This window comes from Nematolebias whitei, chromosome 19, assembly GCF_014905685.2.
Source record: "Nematolebias whitei isolate Nwh7 chromosome 19, NemWhi1, whole genome shotgun sequence".
Taxonomy (NCBI): Eukaryota; Metazoa; Chordata; class Actinopteri; order Cyprinodontiformes; family Rivulidae; genus Nematolebias; species Nematolebias whitei.
In genome coordinates, this window is record NC_056516.1 from 37636753 (window position 1) to 37660452 (window position 23700).

Sequence of the window (23700 nt, forward strand, 5' to 3'; positions counted from 1 at the left end):
AAAAAGCTGACGTGTTTGTTTTGTGTTGCTGCATTTCTTATTTACATCTTTGTTTACCGACAACAAGTTCATCACGTTTTACAGCTAACTTTATTTATAACTTTACAGCACTTCTCCAAAACAAGCTATGGGTCTTAAAATGATCTTCAGAAATAAAATCACATCTAACAAACAAACCAACCCCCCACCCCACACACACACATTTACCATGAAATATTAGTTCACCCAGCGCTGTTTCTATTTCTTCTTGAACGAATCCATTCCACTTGATTAATAAATACTCAAACCACTGAAAGTTCACTCCAGGTTTTCCTGGTTACCTACAACAACTCTGCACACTGCATGAGGTCGTCTGACTCAGCAGGACGATCACGGGGGAGACACTTTGTGTTGTGCGCTAGTGCCGACAGTTGTTGACTGGGGGGTGGGGTTAGGATGTGGGGAATTGGAGCGCTATGTCTGTAGCATCTTAGCTAGCGTGTCTGTATTCAATTCAATTCAATTCAAAAATACTTTATTAATCCCAAAGGGAAATTATTTTGTTGTTGTAACTCGTTATCCTCATTTCATTAAGAGATGTTATAGATGCTGTAGACAGGAAGGATCTCTTGTAAAGGTCCATCTCACAGTGGATCCTAAGAAACTGGCTGCAGATGCCGTCCGATCCGTCCACCCAGACTCGGCTGGCCTCTTGGTTCCCCTGGACTGTAGGACCGCTTGAATGCTGGGCAGAACTCCCCCCAGAGCGATGGCCACTCCTCCCAGAAGTCTGCCGAGCTCTTCATAGCTGCGGACAGCCAACTGTAGGTGCTGAGGGACGATCCTGTCCTTCCGCTGTCGTGAGCCATGTTTCCTGCTAGTTCCAGGATTTCAGTGGTCAGGCACTCGAGCACAGCTGGCAGGTAGATGAGAATGCGTCCATAGAACATCCTTTTCAACTCATTTGAGAGTTGGGGCCATAGTTGAGATATTATTTCAGCTTTTGAGATGTTAATCAGCTGCTGTTGTTGTAGAAAGCTGCCTTGTTGCCATGGTTACGCATCATAACAAATGTCCAAAACTAAAAAAGTTTCAGTAAAAATCCTTCCAGCTGCTCAGCATCTGATACCAGAGGAAACAATCATCCAAAAAAATGTGATTTACATCCAGAAAAAGAGGAATTGAAGTTTCCAAAAGCAAAATCTCAGAATGAAAGTAACAGAGCTGCTCCAACATGCAGCCACCTGGAGCGGCACAATTCTAGAATTACGTGTTGCTAGCTTAGTGCTAGCCTAGTGCTACGTTAGTGCCGACAGTTGTTGACCTGGGGTGGGGGGGTGTTGGCGGCTGCTTGAGAGAAGCGAAGCATGCTCTATTCACACAAGGAGAGCTGTTGGTCAGACAACTTGTTGCTCTCTACAACAGTTATTGAATCAAGTGTTTACTTATGTAGTTAAACAAAGATGTTTAACAACCAGTTAAAATACACCAGAAGGCAGGAAATGGCATCTACTTTATTCAAAATTTTCTTTGGGACGACCCCCAGACCCCCCCAACCAGTGTGTCCCCCACACACTACAAATGCTTCTGACGCCAGTGTGTCATGTGTTCAAGTACATTTTTAAGCAATATAAAATCTAGAAAGCATAGTTTCTTCAAATGATTGGTGTGGTCGGTTTACACACACACACACACACATATGGTGGCAGCCATCTTGGATGTTGACCTGGCAACCCAGTTTGGGATGACATTTTTACACCCAGATGCAGCCACACTCCAACACGGACCTCTCTTATTAAACTGCCATGTGCACTACATGCATCGCTCAGTGACTGAAGACACGTCGTCTTGTGTATTTTTACCACAGTAACAGGTGGTAAATAATAACAGGAGTCATTTTGATTTTAGCATCTAATTGTTTTGGCTTGTTTTAGCTCATTCTAAATCTGTTTCAGCTTTTTCAACAAATCTGAGCAGTCACTTTTTTAATACCATATTTAAGTTGCATGAATTTCAAAGTTTATCATAAAACTACACCCATTTGTTTATGTTGCACAACTTGATGTCCTGGCGTTCAACCCGACTCAGCTGAATATTTACATCTGTTCAGGTACGACTGGGTTTAATCAGTCAACGTTTCACAGACCTCACATGTAAACTGCCTCAGTGCTGCTCACCGTCTTGTTTTTACTTTTCAAGCCGCGCAGGCGAGCGTTTATGGTTTAAGCAGAGTTCCTTCATATTTTACAGCTTTACAGATGAACATGGAACCCATCACATGACTGATTCAGTCTCGTAGACTCCACTTGGTTAAAGTCCCTGTGTGGAAATCCCACTTTTATGTTTTGTTCTGGCTCTGGCTTTGTGCAAAATCTGCAGCTCCACAAGAAGGAACTGGCCCATTGATTGGTGTTCTGAAACCCTGATCACGACTCGTGGGATGTCGTATTTTCTGCATGCAGGCACCAACCTTCTCCTTGTCTCCAGGCTTCATGCTTCATTCCCATCAGCTGTGCAAATATTCATCCAATCAAAGTTTCCTGCCAGAGAGCCGGGGTTCATGGCATGTTTTATGTGTGTCTGTGTAAAACACGAGTCTTTATTATTCATGGAGCGTTGGTTTCTGTTGCACCCTGCTCCGTCGTCGTCTTTTTTTTTTTTATTTGCACCGATTTGGAAAAAAGTAGCAAAGCCCACTCAGTAAAAAAAAGCAATGTAAAATCAAAAGTTGAAAGCCTGCAATCTTCCTGCTACAATAAAGGCAGAGTTTCACGCGCAGCCGGATGAATAAATAAGCAGACTCTGAGTTTCAACCTCACAGCCAGTAGATAAAAACGCTGGTTGCGTAACGCTCGTGAACCCTGGAGATCCCTCCATCAAGTGGCTGCTGCATTATCTGCCTCCTCCATCAGTGATGTTGGTTTTTTACACCCGTCTCTCCACCATCTGCCAGCTCGACCATCCTGGGAGAGAAACTCAAAGCTACGGGCTAAAACGAGAATCTTGTTCTTTTGAGCTGAAAATCAGGCCGTTACTCCCAAACACGTTTCATGCCTCCCCTAGAATCAGCCAGACTTACAGGGGAAAACATTTAACCTCGTTAGATGTAAACTTGTTTACTTCTTATCAGGTGTGTTTATTAGTGCTCATGTTTGTAACGTTCATTACAGAAACAGAATATTTTGTCATGGCAGATTCCATTTATTTATTTATTTCAGTTCAAATTACACCAAATTAAAACCCTTAATTAATTAGAAAGATCCTGGAGAAACAGGGACTTCCACGTTGCAGCATTGTATGTGTTGTGGTTCACTCGGCTACCACTACACCAAGTTTCAGCTCATTGTGCCAAAAATTCAACGAGTTAGTCTTTTTTTTTTTTTAAGCTGTGGTAGCCATCTTGGATTTTTGATTTGGATTCAGCTTGTGATGGGGAACGTTCTCAGCTCTATCCACACCAAATTTTAGCTCTGTATGTATAAAAAAAACTGATTTAAAGCCATTTAAACTTAGCTTTGGCAGCCATCTTGAATGTTTTAAGTCTTTATTTATTGGGCATTGCTCTAAGCTACTACCACACCAAATTTCAGCTCAACATCTCTAAAAAATTGCTGATTTACAGGATATGTATTTTTTTTTCCTTTTAGCTCAGGTGGCCATCTTGTATATTTGATTTGTATCCAGAGTATATGAACAATGACAAATAAAAATGGCGTCTTTGGTTGCAAATTACGTTGCCATGGTTACTCAAAACGCCAATAAAATTAATAGCGGACATCACGGTGCCGAGTCGGCCGTTTTGATGCAACTGTTGTTGCAGTTCAGGTCGCACTGAAGTTGATGGAAGAGTAAGTTATAAAGTTAAGAAACCCGAAGTCAGGTGGATAATACAAAGTGGCTGCCTTTCTAGGAACTGGTTTTCCTGCAGGTGTAAGGAAATCGTTTTAAATTTGAAAGCCAAGTTTTCCATAAAGAATTGCATTTTGCTGCCTTCGTCCTTTTGATCATTTTAAGTTGATAATTGATCAAGTTATATCGATTTTAATTAAACCTCCATGATCGTTTATGACGCCTTAGCGCTTGACTTCATTTTGGATGATGTATTTTAACAAGTTGCTGACAGACATGGAGTCTCCAGAAGTTGATGCCAGCGTTCAAACATACTGTGTTGCCCTTAATGTATGTGTTGGGGATCAGTCTCAGCTACTACCAAACCATTTGTAGCTCACTGTTCATAAAACTGAACAATGGCAATTTCTGTTTGAGTAATTGCGGCAGCCATCTTGTTTCTTGAAGGTGCTCGGTTGAAGACGTTTATTCAGTGATTCCCTTGAGTAGTTCGTGAGATACTTTGCTAACAGACACATGCACACTAGCACATGCATGATCATCCCCTTCCATTGTGGAGGGCGATGATAAAACCGTTGAAATGTTTTCTTTAAATCACAACGAGCGGATCTACCAGGAGTTTGTTTCTGCAGTTTCTCTGAATCTGTTTGTTTTAAACCGAACGGCTTCAGAAACTAAAATCCCTCTGAGAGGAAACAACTGTGCACGAAGGAGGGAATGATAATCATTCGTGAAAGGTTTACCATTAGTATTTGCATCTTTGATCCATCAGGAAGGTCTAAGCCTTTAATCTTGGGCTGTCTGCTGCTGGTTCTGTTGCTCAGGATTTGGATCTTTTAGCTCCTGTTGTCTCTGCTGTGATTTGTTTTTATTGGAAACTTGTGACGTGTAGGAGCTGATGGTGGTTTTCTGCATGTACGCACGCTTGACAAGCTCTCGGGGTTTATTTAAAACGCTCGGCTCAGATTCACAAACGTCTTTCTCTGCAGCGTCGAGATGAATTTGGGTTCAGGAGTTCTGACTCGTTGAGCAGAAATGTTTCAGTAAACAGTCCAGCCCGCAGAACAGATCGACCCCGAATTATTTCTGACGTCCACGACTTTTTTCACATCGTCTGATCAGACTTTTATCAACTCATCTAATTCACTTTATTTTTTTATTTTCAATATCCAAAATCGTATTATTAAAGAAAAAATGTGTTCTACAAATCTTCACGTTCCACTCGGCTGCAAACATTTTCAAATCAAGGCTGCGGATAATTCCTGAAGTAAAACGGTGAAGAAAGGAGCGCCTCCGGAAACGATGTTTAGCAGTCGAGAAAGACGATCTGTCTCTGCTGTCCACCGAAGCAGCAGTTCATCTGGATCTACGATGCAACAAGCTTGAGTCAGTATAAACACGTGGCTAAAACTGAATCCCTGAATGAGTCCAGGTCTGACAGACCCAGGTGGACAGCAGGCAGTCGTCCACATAGAAAGGAAACGGGATTAAGTTGAACCATTCATCGCAAACCTCACATCCAAATGACGCTTATTCATCATCATCGTCCTGATCATCCACTGGATCCGCCCTCTTGGCAGAAGTCCTGCGGGGGCCGCTCTTCTTCTCGGCGTCCATCTTCCAGGAGCCTCCCTTGGTTGCAGACAGTGACGTCCTTCTCCTTCAGTTTGGCAGCCTTGACCTCGTCTCGTCTTTGGCGCTCTGTGTGGACCACAACTCGCCGAGCTTCTTGGCCACGTCTCCGATGGAGACACCAGGGTTCTCCTTAATCTGAGGACTGTGGTTGGAACAGAAGACAAAGAAAGCAGAGGGAGGCCTTTTGGGATCATTCTAGTCCTTCTTCTTCTTGGCACCTTTGGGAGGAACGTAGGACTTCATCTCCCGGTCATCCTTATTGTTCTTGGCCATCTCGTCAAACTTCACCTTCTCCTTGGCTGACATGGTCTTCCAGCTCTCAGAGCATTTCTTGGAGAACTCTGCGAAGTTCACGCTGGTTCTTGTGCTCCTCGCTGCAGGTCATCACGAAGAAGGCGTTGGCTGAGACCTTCCCTCTGGTCCTGTTCGAGTCCTTCGTCATGGCTGCAAATAAGCTGTTTCCAGTGGGTCAACTTGTGGACGCGTCTACTTTATATTTTTTAAGAACTTGTTAATTTCTTCTTAAATTACAGGTGTTTTATGCTTTTTTTTTTTTTTCATTCATTCAACCTTTATTTATGCAGGTTAAGTTAGTTTAGTGTTTGCTGCTTTTCTCAGGCTGAATCTTTTTAGTTTTCTTTTGCATGACATGAATGATTTTTTTATTTATTCAGGTAAATATTCTTCAAATGAAAGTCTAGACTCGTTTTATTTTAAGGACGTTAAAGACATGAAACGATAAACTGCTGCAGAAATCTTCAGATACCTGCGTGTTTGCAACCAAGAGAAGACCAGACCAGGCAGTGATGTTTGAAGAAGCCAGTTTTTGAAAATCTTTTGTTTTTGCGTGCACGGCTCGAAAAACTGCCGTCTTGGTCTTGCACGTTATTTCTCCGCCCACATCGGCACCAACTCCAAATAACTACCAACATTTGAAAGATCAAGTTGGGGATCTCTTACACCTACCACCACACCAAATGTTTAATATTCAGATGGTTGTGGCAGCCATCTTTAATCCAGCTCACTTCAAAGGTTGAGGCTTTTCTACATTTGATTATTTGGTAAAACAATAAAACCTGCATTAAACGACCCAAACAGAGAGCGTCTGACATTAGAGACGAGTTGTGTGAAGTTCTAACTGGACTGTTCCCTCTGCAAACTGCTCTGCCGTCAGTTTAATTGTAGTCGAGTTAAAAAAATAAAAGCCCAATTATTGTAGCATGAGGAAACAAAAGCCGGAGGGGCCACATGTAAACCCACAGGAGCTTTTCATGCAGCTCAAGGGTAGACGTGATATTTCTGCTCATTTGATTCGAGTGCATCTTTGTCCGTCTTCGAGTGCTTCTTATGATTTCAGACAACTTCATTGAAGCACCGTCTGCATTTATGACCGTCTGCATGTTCCTTTCTCCTTCCAGATTTAATTACACATTATTTAGTTGCAGTAATGAAGATGTTCTGTCTGAAGGGGAGCGGAAAGCAGGAGGCTGTGAACGTTCTCCTGTGCCCCGCGGTGCTGTGGGTGTCGGTTCAGGGTGAACCTGCCGCACCATGTTGTGCACGAGAACGCTCGTTACTTGTTTACGTCTTGATCCGGCCTCCCACTCTGTTGACGCACGTCTCTGGATTATTCTCCGATTCGGGAGATTAAGGAGTGGGACGTGGGCGTTGGACGAGTTTAAAAAGTCACGGCTCACAGGATCAAAGCTGCGCGTTTTATTTTGTAGGACTGGAGCAATTTCCTGTTTGTTCTCAGGGGTTCTGGTTTATGAACGGTGGCTTGTGTCAGAATTACAAGTAGTTTACGTCAGATCCACCTTGTTGCACCATATCTGCCTCCCTGCTGCGTTTTTATTTATTCAGCTCGTCTTTATTTGAACCGAGTTGTTTCCCAGTAAAAACCAACATGTTGGTTATTTACAGCAGATGTTTGTTTTTTTCAGGAGGAAAGGGCGTCAAATTAATAAATTAATAAATTCAGTCGTGTAAATGTTTGGAATAAAGGAGAACAAATGAAAAAGGCTGAGGATGTAAAGGTTTTTTAGACTATTTTAAATTTTGGACACATTTTGAATCTTTTATTCCAGTTTAAACCTGTTTTTCTGTCCTTTCATCACTCAGTACCGTATAAGGTCCGTAATAATTTAATTACCTGACAGTTTATGAAACTCAGCAGAACATCTACAGCTGAGTTAACGAACACAAAAAGGGCTTTAACTCAGAGATTTTTATGTTTTATTATTTACTGAACACTTTGTCATACTTGGTGAGTGATGCGTTTTTTTTAAGGAATGTGACTTTCATTAATTTAATGATGAATTTAAACCTTTTTCAAATCTGTTAATTTGTTGTTAAATGCCGGCTGATGCCAGATCCTTGAAATTCCTTCAATTTTTTGTAAACCTGAGTTTTAGTGAGACATAAAATGCAAATATAGTCTCTAGAAGTTCTTGTAGTTAAGATGTGAAACATGAGAACTTCTGAACTTTTTAAATGTTTCTGACGTTTTGCAGTAAAACGCCTTAAAATTGATTGTTTTGGACGAACAGCAAACAGAAAGATGAGTTTAACGTCTGTTGCCCCATAAATTTTAATACGCAAGACCTTTTTCAGGATTTAAAGTTTCCAGAATCACCGGAGACGCCGGCATTTTAATTTTGAAGAACGTTTGGATCCATAAACTTCTCGAGCCCGTGTCCAGCCTTCTGAGCAGCCAGGGATCAGGCAGCCTGACATGTATGAGATCCTCAGCTCCTCTGGGGAGATGCAAGAACTTTCCAGAGCGATGCACATCGATGCATCGGTCCACCAATCGAGGCTTCACGGTCCGGCAGTCAGGCGCACTCAGAGGATCATATCATGACGTCCTGCTGGGGATTTCCCAAAGGATACGAGACGGATCATGAGAAGCAAAACCTTGTTCTTGTTCTTCTTGCTCTTCTTGTTTGTGTTCTTCGTGTTCTTTTTCTTGTTGTTCTTCATATTCTTCTTCTTCTTCTTTCGGCTTTTCTCTCTTCAGGGTCTCCACAGCGAGTCCTCGTCCTCCATCTCTGTCCTCTGCATCCTCTGTCCTCACTCCAACTACCTCCATGTCCTCTCTAACTGCATCCGTATATCTCTTCTTTGTCTTTTTCCTGGCAGCTGCATTTCTAACATCCTTCTACCAATATACCAGTATTAGCAAGTATCAATTCTTTCCTTTATAAACCAACGTTCCTTCAAAGTCTGTCGGTAAAATAATGAGTGAAGCTTAAAAAAAGTTAAAAATTAGGTGTCAAAGACGAAATATGCAGAGTGATGGCTCAAAATAGCAGATGTTGAAAAGATAAAAGTATCAAAATCCTAACTGAAAACATCTAAAGGTTGGTTAGAAGCTAAATGTAGTAAAAACTGGCCGATGTAAAAAGGAAATAAAAAGTTACTAAAGGTAACTAAAAGGAAAGGCTATAAAAAGCCCAAACACAAAAGTAGCTGAAGGAAAAGTAACTCCAAGTTGAAATATATAAATCAATCAACCTTTATTTATACAGGTAAATCCCATTGAGCCTCGAGGACTCATAAATATGTAGTACTGGATCATTAACTATGAGAGCAAAGGAGATTATTCTATCTCACAATTCTTTGTAGGAAAGTTTTTAAACTGGTCTGTATTATATATAAACTTATTATTTCTGTAATAAAACCATAATCTTACTCGCGTTATAAGATATTTTAGCTTTGAGTTTAATTTCTGACCTTCTGAGATCCTCACCCCGGCTCGGTGTCGGTTTGATTCCCCAAAATTCTTGGAAAATCAAATGTAACCTCGTGACGTCCAGGACAACAGCTTCTGCAAAGATGAGGACGTTCTCCCGGCTCCACGGCCGCTTCAGAGCTCAGTTTGTTTGAACACAATGGGACCTGAAGTCGACCAGAAACTGCAGACGTGAGGACTCTGAGCCGCTCTGAATCCAGAGGAGAAACTTTGAGGTGAGCGTTTCAAGCAGCAGCAGTGCAGGCGGCTCCTGTTAAACGAGATTAAACTTTCTGCCAACATGTTAAAAAAAAAAAAAAAAAGTTTTCAAAAGAAGCTGTGAGCCGAGCTTCCAGCATCAATCTGATGAAGACCCGAGGCTGCCCGGGGTGCTTTAATCCCTCAGAGTGATTTTAAAAAAGGATATGAAATATCAAAACCTCCACTTAAAAACATGTTGGACTCCAAACAGGCCTGTGAACTATAAACGCATATTTAAGATTTTTAAAAACTCTTATTGAACCATAACTGCAGTTGAGACGTTTCGATCACTGTCGAGGATGTATTTATATCATTTAAACTTCTGCGTTCGTTTTCTGAATCACCGGGTGAACACGTGCATGTCTCCACGAACACTCGGGGCGGGTCGCCCTGAATGGACGGTTGGACGTCAACCATGTGACTGGAGTCGGGAAAAAGCCCCGAGCATCTGATGTTCCCCAAAGCTTAACGAGTAGATTAGAAAGCAGCTAAAAACTGTAATCAGAGCTGATATTAGTCATAATTAAAACCTCCGTCCTAACTGAAAACTGAGCCAGTCACGTTTCGGGTTCATCCGGCTCAACACTTACTTGGTTTAACAGATTAATAAAACAGGAAGCAGTTTTTGTTTGAATCTGCTTCTGTAGCAAAAACCATAAAACTGTTACAACTTCATGAACCTTCACGACTTCAGCTGTTTGAATCCAAAATGAACTGTTGTACAAGAAGGATTTAGGTGAGCTCATGGTTTCAGCACGTGTACGAACGTGGCACGTGGTAAACAGGCGCTCTAATGACACACTGCCCTCCTGAATGTGCAGCCGAGGTAAACGAGGTGTTCCTGTGCAGCCTGGACTGATTGTTCTTTCACCTCTGGAGTTTGGCCTCGTTATCCACACTTTTCCTGCCTTCGCAGCGCAGGTGATGACACGGTGATGATGGAGACTATCAGCGCTGCGCCTGTTTTCTCACCCCCGCAGACTTTTTTCGCACAAATGTGAACACCCTGTATGTAACCCAGCTGACCCGCTGAGGTGCGAGCACCTAGAAAGGTCCGTGTTTGGAAGGAGAGTGTGCCTCAAACAGGTTGCATTAAGACGCATTGTCCTTCACCAAATAATACAAATGTGGATTACAAACACATTTTCTTTTAGACTAAATGGATGCTCAGTGTCTGTGCATTACGCTTCTTTTCTTTAAAATCATTTTTTCCCACTTTACATTAAATGCACCTTCAGATGTTCCTGATGAGATGGAACCACAGTGACCCGGTAAAAGAACCTGAAAGCAAAGCATGCATTAGCACGAGTATACAGCTCCAAATAAAGATAAATAATTTAAAAATCTGATGTGCATCTTTAAGTCCTTAATGTATCTGTAATGTCCACTTGGACCTGTCGGTCTTCAAAGCTCATGCTCGCTGTTCTTAAAAAGTTTGTCCATCAGTTCAACAAGCAGGAACACAGCGAATTATTCAAAATAAGGTATCGTCTGCAAATATTTACTGTGAACGCTGAAGAAGCTAAAACTGAGATGTTGGAACAAAGAGGAGCAGAACAATCGCTAAAAACTGAAAGGAAAATGCAGGAAGCTGAAGGAAGGAAAAAGTCAGCTAAAAGTAGCAGAAGGCCAAGAGGGAGCAGAAAGCAAAGGGTTTAAGTTAATCTAAAGGAATTATATGGAAACGGTCAATACTGCACTGTAAAAATCTTAAAGCTAAAAGTAGCAAAAGGATAGCTACACTAGAAAACGTTCAGACAAAAAAAGTGCAAAAAACATTTTTAAAGGAGTTGAAAATATCTTAATGTCTTTGAACAATTTAATTAATAAGTATGAAACTTACAAAAGCCCTTCTCCTGAGGATACGGTTTATTAAATGAACGGCTAACAAAGTGTACAGAAAAAGTTAAATTTAAAAAATAAAATAAAATAAAAACAGGATAATAAGGGTGTGGGCACCGACACCTCAGTTAGTCAGAGTCAGGTCAGTGAGGTAGTTTTTAGCGAGACGGCCCTCGGTAGTTTCAGAGCGTTCCTTCAGTGTTTTATGTTCCTGGACTGATGAATCGCAGGAAGCTGAGTTTTACAGATGAGGAACGCAGCGAACGCTTCCCAACACGCTGCAGTAATGAATTCACGCGTTCCTTGAGGAATAAAGTCTTCCAAATGACACCAAGTCTGAACGAGCTCCTTTTTATCTCCTTCATGACCCATTTCTCTCCTCCAGTCTCTGAACTCATCTCACTCCGTCTCAGGAGTCGTTTTTTTAAAAGTTGGACCGATAACGCGTCAGAATCGCTGAGTAATGAAAAGGTGCGATGGCTGCCGTCTCGCTCTTCTCGTCCTGTCGTTTGTTTCGGCGCCGGCAGCTCAGACGGACTCCTCGGCTGCAGGAGGAACCGTCTTCAGGCGCTTCTGGCTCCAGAGAGGACTTTCTGTTTTAATTGTTGCGTAAAAAGCACTCTGGGCTGCTTCTACTCAAACCTGTAGCACTGTGGCTAACGTTTGCAAGAACTTGGATTTATCTGGTAAGTTTGGTGTTTTGTTCGCTAATCTGATGTGACCGTCGTTCAGTCCGTTTGGATCATCTCAGATCTCTGTCCTGCTGACACTGCTGCAGTTCTTTCTACTTGCCAGTTGTCAGGCGGCTGCTGTGTGTTTGAGTCATCGTCTTCTCTCGTCGGTCGCCTCTTCTAAAACAATTATGAGACGGGCCTTTTATTGTTCCGAGCTTCGGCGTCGAGTCCCATCATCTTCATAAGTTCCTGTTTTAAAGCTTAATGCGTTCTACGCTCAAACCAAGAGCTTTAGGATCTCAAAAGGGCAAACTATTTTTAATGATTCTTTCTGTAAGCCGCAGTAAGTTGGGTTCTTCCTCCGCCTCGTTTTTTGTGGCGTTCCCCAGGGTTCTGTTCGTGGTTCGGTACTGATTGCTGCGCTTCCCAGCTTGAAAACAATAAACAGAAGTTCTCTCTTCAAAGCCACACAGAAAGTTCAAGGGTTCATGAGATATTTGGCTAACAGACACAGCTCAATCTAATAATGACAAAGTTTAATGTGTTTTGGATCAGTCTCAGCTACTACCACCACAAACTATAGTTTAATGTTCGTAAAATTAACTGAATTTAAGCTATTTTTGTGTTTACCTTTGTTTTTTTGTACTTGCTCTGTGTTGGATTGCCTTCAGCACAGTTGTAGGTGGTTACTGGATGATGATTTTAGTAAAGACTCGCACACAGACTGGTAAAAACATGATTACCCACCTGCACGACAATAATCCCACTTTTGACGTTCTGTCCAACCTGTAAATGATTTTCTTCATCAAAGCAGCCGGTCGGCTGCACAGACCAGTGCACAAAACAAATAAATCCATTCCACTCAGCTGCAGCGTTGAGTTTCTCTTCTATCGTACGTAAACATTTCGAACCGGATGTTCGCTTTGTGTGAGCGAACTGTAATCACACAGGTTCCCACTTGTCATGTTTAATCAAGCTGCAATCTTCTAAACAAGTTCTGCACATCCCATCCTGTTAACACCCACAATTAGCCATAAATAGTTAATGAAACACCCTTTATGAATGCCAAACTACACATGCTTGTCACTTTGCATGAGAGGCAAAAGCAAAAAAAAAAAAGCAGACGAGAGAACGGAGAGGGGGAAAATATATTTTTTGGATATGAGGAACAAAACAGACTGTTGCAATTAACATATCAGCTATGAGAGCAGAACTGTTAAAAAAGAGGCAGACGTTCCAGATTTCCCCCCATGTGACCTGTCATTAAAAACTGTACGTATCTGTAAAAGACTGTTGCAAAAACTAAAAAGTGCGTGTGATCCTGTTCCTTCACTTAACACCTCCAGGTTATTGCACTTAATTGGATTTCACAACTTGAGAGTTTCTAAAAGACGCTAAGATTCTGCAAAGAGAAGTTAAGTTAATGGCTAAAAGATACTTCAGCTCTGCACTTTTCTTAACTGTCAGCATCGGCAAAAGACGAAATATTACCGCGGTGGACGCTGACGTACCCTGACCTTTGACTCGTGTTATGGTTGAGGAGGAAAATGAGCAAACCGACCCTTTAAACCTTCATTCCTCCTTTTCTGGCTCGCCGGAGTTCTGTGAGAACAAAAGTGGTCTGGCTGCTTCTCACAAGTTGGTCAAAACTTGAGAACAATGTTCCACTCCGCAGACGTTTGTGTCCAAAGATGCGTGCAGATTTTCCAAGTTCTGATCCGTCCACGATGAATTACTTCAAGGTCATGTGGGAGAAGTTGAGCCGAGACAAAAGTCGACTTTTTTCACAGTTTCTAAACGGAGAAGAAACGCAGGATTAATCAGCTGAACGAGCAGGGAAGCAGGTGGTCCGACCGGCTGCCAGAACACTTCCTCTGCTAATTTGGACTCTTTGAAAACCTTCTGCTGCCTCAGAAGAGCTGGAGTTTAGCCTTGCAGATTTGTTTACTGATTTAAGAAGAGGTCAGGAGCGCGCCCCCCCCCCCCCCCCACCACCACCACCACACACACAGTTTGGGCTCCAAGTGCCAAAGACAACAGTTGTTTGTTAATCGAGAGTGATGCATTACAAGGAGCATCACCGCTGTTGGACTGTGGCAACCCTCCACGCCGCTGAAGCTACTCCGTTAATCGTTAAACTAACCCTGCAGGTAAATTTATATCAAATATCTCTTTAATATGAGCAGAAAGGCTGAGCAGCCCTTGAATAAATGCATGTCACCCGCAGCCTTTCATGTCAGAGTTTTAGATTAAAATCATCTTAAAATGAACATGAGTCGTAGTCGTTTGGGTCAAACTTTGAAAACAACGCTATGCTCAGTCCGTGTGACGTCACTGGATTATGTGTCATGAATGACTCAGTCAAACTTGAGGCCCGAGGGCCAAATCTGGAGCAGTTTACCACTTTATTTATAAAGCACTTAAACACTGCAGCAAGGTCAACCAAAGTGCTGTACAACAAAACAAAGTACACAGGATAAAATACATACAATCCACAGAGGTAAGGATAATAAACTAAATGACTAAAATTATAAAAACACATAGAAGTTGAAATCAATTCACTCTGGATCAAAAGCCAGGGAATAAACGTGAGTTTTTAAATGAGATTTAAAATCCGTGAGAGAGGGAGCCTGTCTGACATGCAGTGGTAACTCATTCCACAGTTTTGGACCTGAAACAGAGAAGGTTCTGTCACCTCTGAGCTTAAAACGAGCGCCTGGAACCAATAGAAGCATCTGGTCTGCTGACATCAGAGAGCGCTGTGGGAGATATGGCTGCAGCAGATCAGCGATATAAGAGGGAGCAGGCAGAACAGTTCAAAGATTTAAAAACATACAGAAGGATTTTAAAATGAATTCGGAAGTGAACCAGGAGCCAATTAAGGGAAGCCAGAACTGGAATAATGTGCTTTCTTTTGCCTGTACCAGTTGAGAAGCATTTTGGACCGGTTGGAAACGTGCAGTGAAGGTCTGACTGATTCCAAACAGAAGTGCATTGCAGTAATCAAATCTGGATGTTATGAACGCATGTTTTACTGTCTCAAGGTTACTTTTGGACAGTATGGACTTCAATTCAGACAATCTCCTCAACTAATAAAAAACAAGAGTTCACAATCTGATGTGACTGTTTAGCTTCATGGAAGTGTCTCCCAGATTAGTGACAACTTGTTTCTCAAATGGAGCTAGAGAGGAAAGGTCAATACAGTGGTTCCTGATTGAGACATTAGGTGGAAACAACATGACTTAGGTTTTCTTCTCATTAAAATTTAAGAAATTGAAAGCGTCTAGTCCTTGATGTCAGCCAGGCAGTCAAGAAGAGGTTGGATAGAGCGTGCACCAGTGTGCTTCAGAGGGAAGTAAAGTTGACAGTCATCGGCATACAAATGAAAAGGGATGCCGTATTTATTAAAAGTAGCACCTAGTGGCAGCAGGTATAAAGAAAAGAGAAGGGTTCCAAGAATGGAGCCCTGCGGTGCCCCCACCGAAGATCTGCGGATGTTGAAATAAAATCCTTGACGTGAAATGTTTCGACATCTTCTCTGGCCTTCAAGATGATATTTGAAATGAAAAATATTTTTTGTCGCCTCTCGTTTTGCTTAAAAACCTTCTTTGCATACTTTTAGTGCAGACTTCTCGTGACGGTTGTTCAGCACGGAAGCCAAGAAAGAGTTGTTTGAATATTTCAGTCATCTTAGATTTTGATGTGGAAAGAACAACAAAGACCGTCCAACGAGCCTGCAGCCCAGAGAAGATGTCATGACTTCAGTTAATGTTTTGATTGAAACTGGCCCTTGGTTTGAACCAAGTTTTTCATTTTGGGTCTTTTTTCTTGTAGATTCAGGCCATCTTAATGAAATACTCATCTGGTATGAAAGACGATCGTTTGTTATTCTTTTAGCAAAATATCTCATGAACCACCAGGCGAATCGCAGTAAAACCACTGCATGATTTCAAGGACTGTTTTTTTTCTAAACATTACTGATTTGAATCATCTCTCTCCCAGAGTAATTTTACCAAACATAAAAATAATCCACCTTAGAAATGTATTATTTATAATAACGTCTCAAAAATCTAATTAGACTGAGAATTTCTTCAGCATCTAAATTATTACTGCTCGCTGCCGTGAAAGGCTGGCATTCCAAAATAAATCTTGCTTTTCTGCTGCTTTTGCATCGCTCGTGCCAACTGTGCTGTTTTATTGAATTCATGAGATAAAGCTCAAATATTTCACCTCTGGTGGAGTTCTGCTAACGAACATTTCCACTGACGTCTAACTGCTGATGAGGAAAGGGTTTTATTCTTTCAGCTCCCGTCAGTGTTCGTCGTGTAGACGGTGACACAAACAGTCGGTGAGGGAGTTGAGCATCGAGCCAACAATCGGGGAGGGTTTCTGTCAGTCCCTTCATCATTTGGTCACTTTGGGCTGAAGTCGGACACGAATGGACTCGTCTCTGTCCCTTTCTTCCCTCCAGGATTTACCTCCTGACTTTATCCTCCGCTCTCTGAACTCTTCCTCCCTCTTTTCCTTTGTTGCATCATATTTCTCTTCTCGCAGCAGAAAACAGAATCTGAGCGCATCTGCATCCCAGCTGGTGCCTCCCTGTCTTCCTGTCTCTCCTCTTTCTTCTGTCTCCCAGTGGAACGGGGCTGTTTTGCTTGTCACAGCCGTTGAGTTTCTCCTCACCTGTTCACGACGAGTCCAGACAGGGGAGCAGGTGTCTGCCGGAGTCTGCCGCCCGGCGTTTTGTGTTTGTTTGCATCCTGATGTGTGCAGTGAGTCGTGCAGCTGCCTCTGGTGCTGAAACTGGAAGAGATGTCTGCAGAAGATCAAAGATCTGGGCCTAAGAAACAGGTGCTTCAGCTGAGAAACGTCTGGTCTCTTTCACTTTTTATTTCAACGTTTATACAAATGTAAGAAAAGACGCTTCATGCGTTGAGGTTTCTTCCAGTTTAGGCACTGGAATGCCATGTAAAATAAGAAGGTTCTGATGGGGAACCTTTAAACGGACCTCTGCAGTGAAGGTGAAGTCAGAGTCCACTGGTTCGTCCTCAGGTCAGTGTCCACTAATATCGACAAGATGGAGGTCAGAGCAGATGATGTCATGGTGAGCATCAGCTGGTGTCTTCATCGTGGGTTTATAAGTGTGGCAGAGCTCCGACCTCTGAGTACCCACTGCACCACCTCCCTCTCCACCTCTCTGTCTCCCTTTCTCTCTCCTTCTCTCATCCGTCTCTGTCCTGTGCGTCCCGTGTCCCCCGTCCTCCTGGTCTCAGGAGATAACTCTGACACTCTGATGGATGCTCTTACACACACTGACAACTCCTTTGCACACACACTTAGCACTTCTTCATCTGTAATGCAGTGTACCCCCCCCCCCCCCCCGACAGTGGCACGTGTGAACACCAAGAGCCCGAGGACGACCGTCTCCCTCCTCCATAGTCTGAAGCTTGTCCGCTGAACCAGCGAACCATCAACTGGACTGGATTACAGTCAGGATGGTACGTTGTGCACAAGCCTCAGTGTGGTGGCAACATGTGTCACACACCAACAATGTGCCTGTAATTAAAATATTTTAGCTTTTGTGTCATTATATAACGTATAAACTAACAGAAGCTCTTTTCAGTCGACTCGTGGTGGTTGTTTATCCGGTCGGTGGGATAAGGCTGGATGTGTGTGGGCGGGTGGTCATTAAAGCTCATTTAGATGAGACTGAATGAGATTTAGCAGACGGCTGAAACGAGGAGGGGCGTGCACTTTATTTCAGTTTATAAGCTGCTGCATCAGCCAGATGTCAGATCGCCTCAACCGTACGGTGGATGCAAATAAAACGAGGTTGTTCTGATGCCCAGGTGTGTTGTCTTAAATCAGTTGGTCTCATGAACATGTTAAACTGTGCATCAGTAACCAGGTGACTTCCTCTAGGTTTTATTCCTGTAATGTATTTATTCTGTTAGTGATACAGTGAACCTAACGTTCCTCAGAGAGGAGGTCCTTGATTTAAGGTGACACCTCCTCCCACCGTTAATCAATCCAAGTTTGACCTCAGGTCAAGTCCAAAAGGCTTTAGGAGGTTTAGGAGTGAAACCTGGACCTCCCTTTCCTCAGAAACACTCTCCAGGAGGACCTCAAGGTGTTCCCAGGCCAGAGAGGATAGATGATCTCTCCGTTGAGATCTGGGTCTGCCCGGGGTCTCCTACCAGTGGAGGGTTTCAGTAAACCTTCAAAGGGATGCATCCTCATCTGAGGCCTGAACCACCTCAGTTGACTCGTTTTGACGAGGAGGAGCAGCGTCTCGTCTCTGAGCTCACCGCAGAGTTCAGCTACCCTGCAGAGGATCGTTTTAGCTGCTTGGGTCCAGGATCGTTCAGATCCCTTGTCTGGAAATGAGAGAGCACCCCCTGGAGCCAGGCCTTGGTTCCTGGGGTTTAACCGAGCTCAGAAATAAAGACAGGAGGCCGCCTTAACGTGGACTAACTGCCTGCAAGGAGAACCATCACGGTCGGGTGCTGAGCAGGTCCGGTTGGGGGCGAGGGAGAGTCCCATCATGCACATGGACTTTTAATGTTTGTTCATAAACTCTTTTCTCTCTGGGAACAGAGTTATTTTACTAACAGATCACCACCAGTGTTCCACTGGTCAGGCCTTCCAGCCGTCCACAACATCCGTGACCAAAATGTACTTCTCTGCACAGCTTTGTGCACGTGTGCATCTCTGTCTGGGTGTTCTGGAGGATTTTAAAAACCGAATCGAGGCCCGTTCTGTGATTGGTGCCCCGCCTGCAGACAGGAGGGAACAGCCTGCCGGACGCAGCCGCGCACATCAGCGTGCCGCTGCGTTAGCCGAGGAAGGTGTCAACATCTCTCCGGCTCTGCTCGAGCTGCACCGAGGCTCTCTGCAGACGGAACGGGAAACGTCTTGATTGAAACGACTTCAAAATGTAATCACTTAAAGAAAAGATCTTTTGGGATCGGTTCAAGGCGCTCGGTGCATTCGAGGCATGAACTTGTGTTAAAGGTCATCAGAAGGTGACGTGAACGTTCACATCTTGAAGCTGCTGTGAGGAAATGACCTGAATATTTGAAGGCTTTCGTTCAAAGAAGTGATTTTCTGATTCCAAGAACATGCCTGAGCTTTAAAGCAGTTTTCCTTGGTAGAAAACGGTCAAATCCTCCAGTTTGTTCTGTTTGTGTGCACGTGGAGTCGTGCAGGTTTCCTGCACACCTGAACTGTAAGAGCAGGTGGAAACCAAACACGGAAGGTAAACAGACACTCGGTGCCTGTTGATTTACCGCCTGCTCTCAGGTCAGCAGGGCTCCGCGGCTAAACATCCATCTCAAATGTCAACTTTCACGTGCACAGATTTCTGTTTACATTTTGACGCACGTTTTCAGTGCGTTCGCCTTCAGATCTCCTATTTATATTCAGCCAAAATGCTCAATATGTGAGTTCTACTCTAAAAGATGGTGGAGAAACATCTGGAAATGTTCTGTAACTGTGAGATCCTGAACATCACTCAGGCTGTAAATGTTTAATAAGAAGTCCGTTTATTCAAACTAAATTAATGGGTTAAATTAACTGGTGCCGCGCTTTAATTCAGACAGCCGCGTTTAAATATTTGCTTTGAGCGTCGAGTTTTAGCGCCGTCCTTCCAGCGAAAGGTTGTTTTCTGCTCAATTTGTAGCAAAATCTGCGCAGAGAGGGTCGGGCTCGACAGGAAACGCTTCCCGGAGTGTTCTCCTGCTCCTCCTCAGGTTTTGTACTGACGGTGCGTGTTCAGTGAAGAGGGAGAAACTTCTCACTTGCTGTCTGAGTGCGAACTGAAGTTTGAAACGTCTCAATCCCCGCGGCGTCCCGAGGGCCGCAGCTTCAGAGCCGGCAGCAGAAAGTGTTGGTGTTCTTCTCTCGGACTCGCCGGCGCCGTGACACGAAGGAGGACAAACGCTGCTGACATTTCCTCCTCACTCAGAGTCCCCAGGAGGTGAGTGAGCCACGGCCCGGATCCAGACCCGCAGTGGTCTTTAAGTAGAAACTACTGGCGAATACAAGTAAAATAACTGCAGTTTGATGCTTACTGCAGAAAAAACTTGCTGAAAAACAGCTGAAATTAGCTGAAATGAAAAACAATCCTAAATTAGCAAAAGAAAGCAAAAAGAACGTGTGTGCCTGATTAGGCTGAAAGAAGCATAAATGAGCAAAAAACAGGGGAAATGATCTGAAAAAAGCTGAAATTAGCCACAAAAAAAAAAAAAAAAAAACTGAACTCAAATGAGTTCAATTCATTTTCTTTGAGAAGAAAATGTCAGAAAAGGCTAAATGTTTCAAAAAGCTAAAGTTGCACCAGAAGCAAAAGTCCCCGCAGGATTGTCCTGAAAGAGCCGAACGTTTTGATTAGTTTGTTGAAACAGTTTGAAAACTGTGGGACGAGAATCGCTTCGACAAACGTGCAGAAGAGAAATGGATTACAGCAGAGTGACGCTTCATGAACGTTCACACAGTTAATATTTACTTACACAAGTTTCCTTGTATTTACAGTAATTCATTTCAAGAGGAGCATCTTTTGTAGTATTTATAATTCCCACATCTGGTCTGTGGTTTCCATCTGCTTCAGGGACACGCAGAGTTATTTATTTTTTATACTATTTTTATTTTGCACCTTCGAATCATGGCATCCTCTTCAAATTATATCACACTTAAATTCATTTTCTGTCTTTCACAGAAGCGCGTGACTCCATTTTTTTCAGGCACGGCTGCTTTGCCTAAATTGGCTCTTGCGGCTTTACGGGGGCTATTTTAGTTTTTCTCCCCCGTTGCGTTCAGCTCAGCCTCCCAGGGGCCCGAGTGCCACATTCAGCCCGCTCAGTCGGAGCGAAGCTGTGGAAGAACGGCGCCCGGTGAGTGGAAAAGGGATGTTTGATCACCGGAAAGTCCTGATCCACGAGTTCACACAAATGAACTTCTTTCCCTCAGTATCTCCTGCAGTGACAAAGGTGCAAAGCCTTTTTTTAAATTATGCTTTTTACAAAATACACAGTCATGGCTTAATGTCTGGGGGACACAAATGTATTTTGAAGATATTTAGATGTTATTGCCTGCTGCAGGGAAAGTAAACATGTTTATGAAAACAGCTCATGAGCCACTCGATGGGTTTTATTGAAACTCTCAAAGTAATTATTGAATGTACGTCTAAAAGTCAACCCCATTCAAGATGGCCGCCACAGCTAAAGAACTTCAGCAAACACAAAAGTGACTAAATGAGTCATGTGGAGGAGTTCAAGTATCTATGGGTTTTGTTCACGAGTGAGGGAAGAATGGAGCGTCAGATTGACGGATTGGTGCAGTATCTACAGTATTGCGGACTCTGTGCTGGTCCATTGTGGTGAAGAAGGAGCTGAGCTGTAAGGAGAAGCTCTCTGTTTACCGGTCGGTCTATGTTCGTACCCTCACCTCTGGTCACAAACTCTGGTCAGTGACAGAAAGAATGAGATCGTGGATACAGGAGGTTGAAATGAGTTTCCTCCGCAGGGTAGCTGGACTCTCCCTTAGAGATAGGGTGAGAAGTTCAGTTATCAGGAGAGACTGAGTAGAACCTCTGCTCCTCCGCATCGAGAGGAACTAGTTGAGGTGGTTCAGGCATCTGGTAAGGATCTGCTCCCTGGGCGCCTCCCTAGGGAGGTGCTTTGGGCATGTCCGACTGGGGGGAGACCCCCAAGACACGCTGGAGAGACTATGTCTCTTGGTTGACCTGGGAACTCCTTGGAATCCTCCTAGAAGAGGTGGAAGAGGCTGAGGAGAGAGATGTCTGGACCTCCCTGCTCAAGATGCTGCTCCTGAGACCTGAGTCCAGAACAAGATGATGGATGGATGGATGGATGGATGGATGGATGGATGGATGGATGGATGGATGGATGGATGGATGGATGGATGGTTTGCATTCCTTCAAAAACACTGGCTTAATTTGCATTAATGTAAAAAAGACAAAACGATGCAGCAAGTCCTCGTATAATTAAAGTATGTGTTAATTATTTGGTCGAGCACGTTGGACCTTCTTCCAGCCTTGTTCTGTTTGGATGCTTCGTCATCTCCTGACCGGGCCTTAATGTGAGCAGCCTTATTGCCATAGCAACCACCAATCTATCCAGCCTTTATTGGAGCTCCTTAATGAAGTTTTCCACGGAGAGCCGTGAAGATTGATGACGGGAAGGAGCTCGCAGGCAGAAGAACATGGTCTGAGCAGGTCACATGTTGAAGCAGCATCGTTGTTAGAAGGTGTCTGCTGCGAACGGGCGAGGGGAGGAGCGTACATCTTCTCGTTGCTAAGAATAGATCTGGAAGACGGAAGGCGCCGTGATGCGACGGCGTGCGCCGCTGCAGGAATGTGTGTGCACGTGCTTTGACTGGAGGCATTCGGTGGCTCGCTCGGTGTTTAATCCACCGCTCCGCTGCCCTCGCTGTTCCCGAGTGGCAACATCCACTATCTGCCAGGACCTCAAGGGAAGGGGAGGAGAAAACAAAAGGAGATGAAGAGAAGTCAAACAAGAAGAGGGGGAGGGGGTGGAGGGATAAAACACGAGGAGGAGGAGTGAAAAATGCACAAAGATTATACGAGTACTGATGTAAGAGACACGAGAGGTGGAAAACGAGATAATCACTGAAACATGAAGAACAAGGAAGTGGCAGAAAACAAGACGGAGGAAGGGGGTGATGAAAGGAGGGAGAGGCAGACAGAAACGGATGGAGAACCGGGGACTAAAGGACAGACGGGGAGATGGAGCGAGAGAATGGGCCTCTCCTCAGTTCACCGGATCTCTTTCATGTTTCCAACTCATCATCTCCGCAAAGGGAATCAAAGATGAAATGAACAACATGATCTGGGGAGTGTGTGGGCGGACTGGAGGACGGTGTGTGTGTGTGTCTCCGTTGTTTTAGTGCAGCGTGCACGTTGTTGTGAAGTCACTTTACAGAAGCCGTGTGGGTTTATGCTCCGGCTGGGACAGAAGCAGATGAATTTCAGAGAGTTTAGGACTTCACAGTCCTCTGTGGATGTTTGGTGTTTATCAGCCCTGCCTCCACTGAAGGACTTTAAAAACAGCAGATTTCCCATAAGCTGTCACTTTATTACACCGGAACAAAAACAGAGCAGAGCACAAGGAGGCCTGCGTTTTCTGAATCCTGTTTGATTCCTTTTATTAACTTGAATAAAACTTCCAATGACAGAGTCTGTCCTGTGCTGCTGCAGAAGCTAGTTATACTCTGGAACAGTGACTGCAGTCTTCCTCGGTCCTTCAGCGTCTCCGGCAGCCAAAACTCCTGCACTCACCGTTACACATGTTGCTAAATGGCAGTAAAGCTCAAAAACCAGGACTCCGGTCAAGACTAAGTAATAAACCAGCACGCCACTTGGATTATTTAAGACACTTGTCACCAACTAGCAGACCGCAGTGCACTGATTCAGACTTATCTGCACTCAGCCGGATTAAACTTTATCAATCGTTTGGCTTTAACCTCAACGGGTTTTCTGTGATTTACAGTATTCCAATTTCACTGGTGCAGCCTGACAGCATTCAAGGTGCAGCAGTCGCTGTGCAGATGAACGTGCAGAGGTCTGCTGACAGGTAGAGATAAACCAGAGAGGTTCTTTCCACAAAGACCGCCTCCGGTTCACACGAGCACCAATCAAACAGGCCTGTAATGATGTGAGCTTACACAATACTCAGAGCTGGCCTGTAA

The 23700-nt window shown here is 43.8% G+C and overlaps 1 pseudogene; it reads right to left on the bottom strand.

Moving 5' to 3' along the window:
• Window positions 1–5358: 5358 nt before the first annotated feature.
• Window positions 5359–5925, bottom strand: LOC119425653 (annotated as a pseudogene).
• Window positions 5926–23700: the final 17775 nt, after the last annotated feature.